Source organism: Setaria italica, chromosome I (genome assembly GCF_000263155.2).
Source record: "Setaria italica strain Yugu1 chromosome I, Setaria_italica_v2.0, whole genome shotgun sequence".
NCBI classification, from domain to species: Eukaryota; Viridiplantae; Streptophyta; class Magnoliopsida; order Poales; family Poaceae; genus Setaria; species Setaria italica.
Genome location: NC_028450.1, coordinates 29,702,296 through 29,708,306, shown reverse-complemented (window position 1 = coordinate 29,708,306; position 6,011 = coordinate 29,702,296). Strand labels below are relative to the sequence as shown.

The 6,011-nt window shown below is 45.8% G+C and overlaps 1 long non-coding RNA gene across 1 annotated transcript; it reads left to right on the top strand.

The window, feature by feature from the left end:
* Positions 1 to 1,589: 1,589 nt before the first annotated feature.
* LOC101770734 lies at positions 1,590 to 3,065 on the top strand. The gene is made up of 3 exons (XR_001164298.2): positions 1,590 to 2,072; positions 2,178 to 2,252; positions 2,390 to 3,065. It is a non-coding gene; the product is annotated as an uncharacterized LOC101770734 (long non-coding RNA).
* Positions 3,066 to 6,011: the final 2,946 nt, after the last annotated feature.

Sequence of the window (6,011 nt, the reverse complement as noted above, 5' to 3'; positions counted from 1 at the left end):
TGGATGGTCAATCAACCAAGAACAAGACATATTTATTTGGAAATGGGCGAGTACGGGCGAGTACTCCTCTGCATCCGCCTACCGTGCTCTCTTCCTGGGCCGCACGTTGATGTTAGGAGCCCGACAATCATGGAAAGTGTAAGTCCCAGGGAAATGTAGATTTTTTGGGTGGCTGATACTTCATGGTAGATGATGGACCTCCAACCGATTACGCCGCCATGGCCTACATGACAGAGATGATTGCGCGCTATGTGCTCCATTGTTTGGTTGGTCGCTTGGTCCATTTGGCACGAAAGGATTAGAAGAGTCCACGAGCGTTCTGCCCCAGTAGCTCTGGCGCCGGTGATCATGGAAGAAGCAAGATTGTGGGCGCATGCTGGATACGTGGTTTAGCTTCTCCGTTAGGGATCAGATTGTTTTAGGAGCTGCTCCTGCTTTTGTTCTTTTAGCTTCGCCCTGTTTCGTACAACCCCGTGGAGCCCGAACAAGTTTATACGGCTTCAAGCTAGGGCGTGTGACCCAATCTTTGCAGACCCTGTCTGTTGCTGATTAACTCAACCGCAGGCCCATATATGCCCCGGGTGCTAGTAAACTCAGCAATCATCCCGCCTGCCTGCTAGCAGGCGTAAGGAAAATGGGCTCCAAGCACATCATGGGACACAAGGCAAACCCCTCACTTGCCAACTCTTTACCCTTCCAGAGCTGGAGTCACAGGCGCACGCCACCACGACCGGCGTGTTGGTCGGACAGGGAGTTTATCTGTGCCGGCCTTCAAACAGTGTAGTTGACGATTTGGTAGTACTCCAATAGAAGGAGGTTTGAAACCTCGGACGGCAGTTACTACCTTGGATTTCTGTCCTTAATTCCAATTAATAATATTTTTTTTATTTTTTGAGGAGCAATTCCAATTAATAATCATGTTTTCCAGTTGCCACGAGGCCTTCGAAACCCAAAAAAGGGGTCACGGGATGAGATGGGCTCCCATCAGGCCTGCATGGCCCTTTCTAGCCCGCGCCTTGTTTCTGTACGTGGTCATGCACATGTACTTCCTTGTTTCTGTACGGAGCCACATTCAACACCGGTGATAATTAAGAAACTGAGAAGAAATCAAGAAACGCACAAGGTAGTGGCATGCTATTTTTACGCCACTTTGATTAAATATTACTGCTCCAGTTCATCATTAGCATAACACGCTTAAGAAATAGATCTTGTGTCCGTAGCTAGCTAGCTGATCTAGTCTCGATCGACCAGCTAGATCGATTGCTGTGCTCTCCTACTTGTTTTTCTTTCCTAATAGCCTCACGGCTCTACTGCATGCATGTACGCATCCCTGAGACATGCACAATTGAAGAGGATAGGATCAGTTGATCAGTCACAATTCACAATACCACAGAGCAGTTCGTAAACGCCAACTGATACGAATCATACAATGGGGTTGGGGTCTGAACAGAGGTAGAGCATCTTCAATAGTGCCCAAAATAAAGTCCTAAAATCTAATTTTGGGAGAGATTGAGAAAAAAAAATAGCTCCAATAGGCACGTACAACGGCCGTTTGCGAGCCGGTGCTTTTGCAAAAACCACCTCCTCTCAGCGAGGCGACACCTCGCGAGACGACGGCGACGTCCCGTGCTCCGAGGCGGCAATAGACACTGCAGCACCGTGGTACAGCCTCGTCTCCGTCGACCGCACGCTCGGATCCCGCACGGACAGCAGCTGATTTGGGCGCGCGCGGGAGGCTGCTCTCCTGCGTTGAGCAAGCTGCTTGCGTGCTCACACGGACCGCCAGGAGGAGCTCCACCGCCGCTGATTCAACCTCCGCAGGCGCTGAATCGAGCTTCGTAGCCGCCGAATCGACCTCCGCCGTTGTCGAGTCGAGCTCCGCAGGCGTTGAATTGACCTTCGCGGGTGCCGAATCGAGCTCCGACTCCGACGCAGTGTGGGCCTGCTTCCTGCCGGGCAACCTCCCGCCGCTCGCCGACAGGGAGCTCTCTCCCGCGCCGCCATCCAAGAAGGAGCTCTTCATGCACCTCTCTGACAGTGACAGCGCCGTCCTCCTCGCCGACCGCCTCACGGTACGGGAATCCGCTTATGAAGTGTTCCTCGAATCCTCAGCTTATTTTTTGTTACAAAGTAAAATAACTCAGTCTTATTTGGTTACTTTCAACTGGACCATGCAGATTATGACTCCAAAGGCCCGTTCAGATGTTCATGTGAACCTTCCTGCTCTTCAGAAGCTTGATGCGATGCTCATTGTACGTTGTCATTGTCTGTGTTACTACATTCATAGTTCTAATTGACAGTTTTCATTTCTGCTTGGTGGCATAGTTTCTCTTCATTCTTACTAGTACATTTTTGTATTTAGTAACGGTGTATGCAACAAAATATGCAGGAAGTGATGGACTCAATGATAGATACAGAGTTCTTGTAGTTTCCCTATATCAATTTCAACGAAAAAGGCTTGTTTTTCAGGCTAAGCTTGTTCATCAGATCCTCAAAGCTGCAAAATCGATCGATGAACATGTCCTATTCCATATGCCTATTCCTGCAGCTGTTATGGATGCCCTCCCAAAACTTCATTCAGAGCCTGTTAGTCTGATGCTGGTGGATGGTAGCCTGATAATCTGAGTCTGAGCCAGGATGCATGTACTATATGCTAGTATTCAGAAAAGCACAAGTAGACTAACTGGTGGATGGTAGAGTAATTCCTAGTAGTGTTAGACTTCGGGTGAGTTGCTGTGTCGGTATGTTGAGCATTGTCAAAGGGTGTATGCTGGGTTGAATTGAGTTATATGATCTGTAAGGGGGCAGGTGTTGGTGAGATGTTGCAGGTTATTAGAGGAGATTGTGCAAGGCATATCTTGTCTTGTGTAGTAAAGCAGCAGCAAGGCTCCATTGCAACAGAAATCTTCAGTCGGCTGTGCATTGAAATCTAGTAGATAGATAGGAAGATTGTGTAAGGCTTCATTGCTTGGGTACCGTAGGAGTTCAGTAGATGTAACATGATTTTGAATTCCCTATCGTGTTTTCCAATTACATGCGTGAAGTAAAAATGTGTATGTTATGCCTACTGGAAGCTTTGTTTCTCTGTGAAACTAGCATTGCCCTCTACTTACTGTGATAAGAAATTTCAGAACTTGGGACTCAATTCTTCTACTAATTGTGATCCATTTGCAGGTGCTAGGATCATGCCATATCAGGAGTACCTAATGAAGAATAGAATTTTCCATGCCATACCAGCCCTGCTGGAAGCAAATCATCTCAAGTTGGGAATAGAAGAAGTGATGGAGTTCGTATGGATGAAGAGTTGACAGCATAGAAAGAAATGTGTTTGCGTTATTCTTGGATCCATCATTTTAATGCTTGTGTTGCTGTGCAATATTTTGGTCACAACTTGATTGGTTCATGACTCGCACTGCTCTTATTCTAGAGCAAAATCTGTTCTGGTTCAATATTGCAGTATTTCTAATATCTGTGACATGCACATTTGAATCAGTTGCTCTTATTCAAATCCACCATGCATTCTCTTATACAAGCAACAAAATGGCTACACACATCAATTTTATACTTAATCACCATGATTTATGGCTACACACATCAATTTTATACTTGATCACCATGATTTATGTGCCTATGAATGGATTAAATACTTCGCAAACAACCTAATAGATAAATCTCTATACAAGTTGTCTCCTTCACTGTCTATATATGACAAAAAAACAGCAACTGTCTAAACTGTTGAATTTATTGGCCAGCCCAATCTATACTAAGGGGGTGTTTGGGAGAGGGGTGCTAAAGTTTAGCACCCCCCTTTAGTCCATTTTAGCCCCCAAGCTTCCCAAACACCCCAGCTAAATCTTGTGGGATAAACTTTAGCCCCCCTCTAATCATTTAGTCACTTGGGGGTAGCTAAAATGGACTAAATGGACTAAAAAGTGGTCCCCCCGAACCACTTTCCCCCCTGCCCCCCTCCCCTCTCTCTCCTCCCCTCAGTCTCTCTCTCTCCCCGCTCCTTCGCCCGAACGCCACCGCCGCCGCCGGCCCCGCCCGCCCCCGCGACCTCCGCTCGCCCGCCGCCCCCGCCTCCTCCGGCCGGATCCGGAACGGCCGCGGTGCGCATGCGCCGGCGGCGGAGGCTCCAGGGCCAGGGGCGGCGGATGCGCCCGGGGGAGTCGGCGGCGGGAGGGCCCGGGGGAGTCGGCGGCGGGAGGGCAAGCCGGAAGCGGGCGATGGTGGATCCCGCCGACCGCGCGGTGACCGAGTCCGCGGCGAGGTCCAGGGACAGGAAACAAGTAACAGTGCAAGCTATGCAGGGGTAAAAGGGTCATTTGGCATAGCAGGTGCTAAACTTTAGCACCCCTCCCAAACACCCCCAAAGGCTAAAGTTTAGCACTCTTTTTGAGAGGGCTAAAATTTAGGGGGTGTTTGGATACGAGGTGTTAAACTTTAACGGTGTCACATCGGATATTCGGATGCTAATTAGGAAACTAAACATGAGCTAATTATAAAACTAATTGCAGAATCCTGTGCTAATTCGCGAGACGAATCTATTAAGCCTAATTAATCCATCATTAGCAATTGGTTACTGTAGCACCACATTATCAAATCATGAACTAATTAGGCTTAATAGATTCGTCTCGTGAATTACACTTCATCTGTGCAATTAGTTTTGTAATTAGCCTATGTTTAATACTCCTAATTAGTATCAAACATCTAATGTGACAGGTGTTAAACTTTAACACCTGGTTGCCAAACAGGCCCTTAGTTCAGTACTAAATTTTAGCACACTCCTCCCAAACAGGACCTAATCCATGTCGTTGAGCTGATGTCCTTTTTTTATGGAGCACAGCACGTGGTCAAGCCATCCGTTTCCTATTTTCTTCACGGAAATCTCGTCAATCAAGACCTCCGTTCCGTATTCTCGCACAGAAAAATATGGGCCTGGGCCCACGAATGATGACATGGCAGCTAACTAAATTTGTTTTGGAGAAGAGTCTTTTTTTTCTCCTCCCAATAGTTTTTAGCAGGGTCTAAAAATTAATTTATTGGACTCTATTTTTTAGCACTCTTGGAGAGGTGCTCTAGCTAGTGTAGCCGCTTCTGCCTGTAGAGCCTCGGATTCAGTGGTGTTGGGCTTCGGATGGGTGCAACCCCAAACCTGTGCGCAAATCCGGGTTGCGCTTGCGCAGGAGGGAGAGCATAATACACAGTTTCTATTTGACTTCCGGAATTTTATTTGTTACATAGCTTTAATTATTGGAGATCCGTGCGACACCTGAGATTGCAAGTTTGCTTGGGCGTGAATCGGGTTCACGGGTGCGAGTGCAAACCCGACGGACAGGTGTCAACAGCCGAGTGGAAGAGGCGTATTTTGAGTTTCAAACTTAAAATGCAATTTTCTCTTAGACCGTTAATCCGTTTGAATCACCATATTATTTAGAATTAATACACAAAATAATGAATATTTTTTAATATATTTTTTAAAATAAACATTCTTGATGGTACTATTTGAACATTCTGAACAACTACTTCAACATTTTGAACATGTTGCTTTAACATTTTCATACAAAATGTTGATATAATTTATCCAAATTGTTGAACTAAGTTTAAGAAAATGTTAAACCTAGTACTTTAAAATGTTGACTCTATTAGTTCAATAGTTTAAACGTGTTAGTTTAATTTTATGTGAAAAATGCTAAAAGGGTATAATCAGAATGTTGAATGGTTTTCTTCAATCCGGAATGTTGACTAAACTCTTCATGTTGAAGTTTACATCGGCATACACAGTACGTAATTAGCTAATAGCTAGCATAATTAGAATAATGAAGAAAGGAAAAATAAATAAAAGCCTACCTGCTGTGATGACTCACCACCACATGTGCCAGGAACGAGATTGGTGGCAGCTATTAGCGCGCCAGTTTAAACCGTAAGCGTACGGATCAGATCTAGCTCTTCACTTAGAGTATTCCCTCAAGATTTATCAAGCCGTGGAACTCATAAATAAGATCTATTTC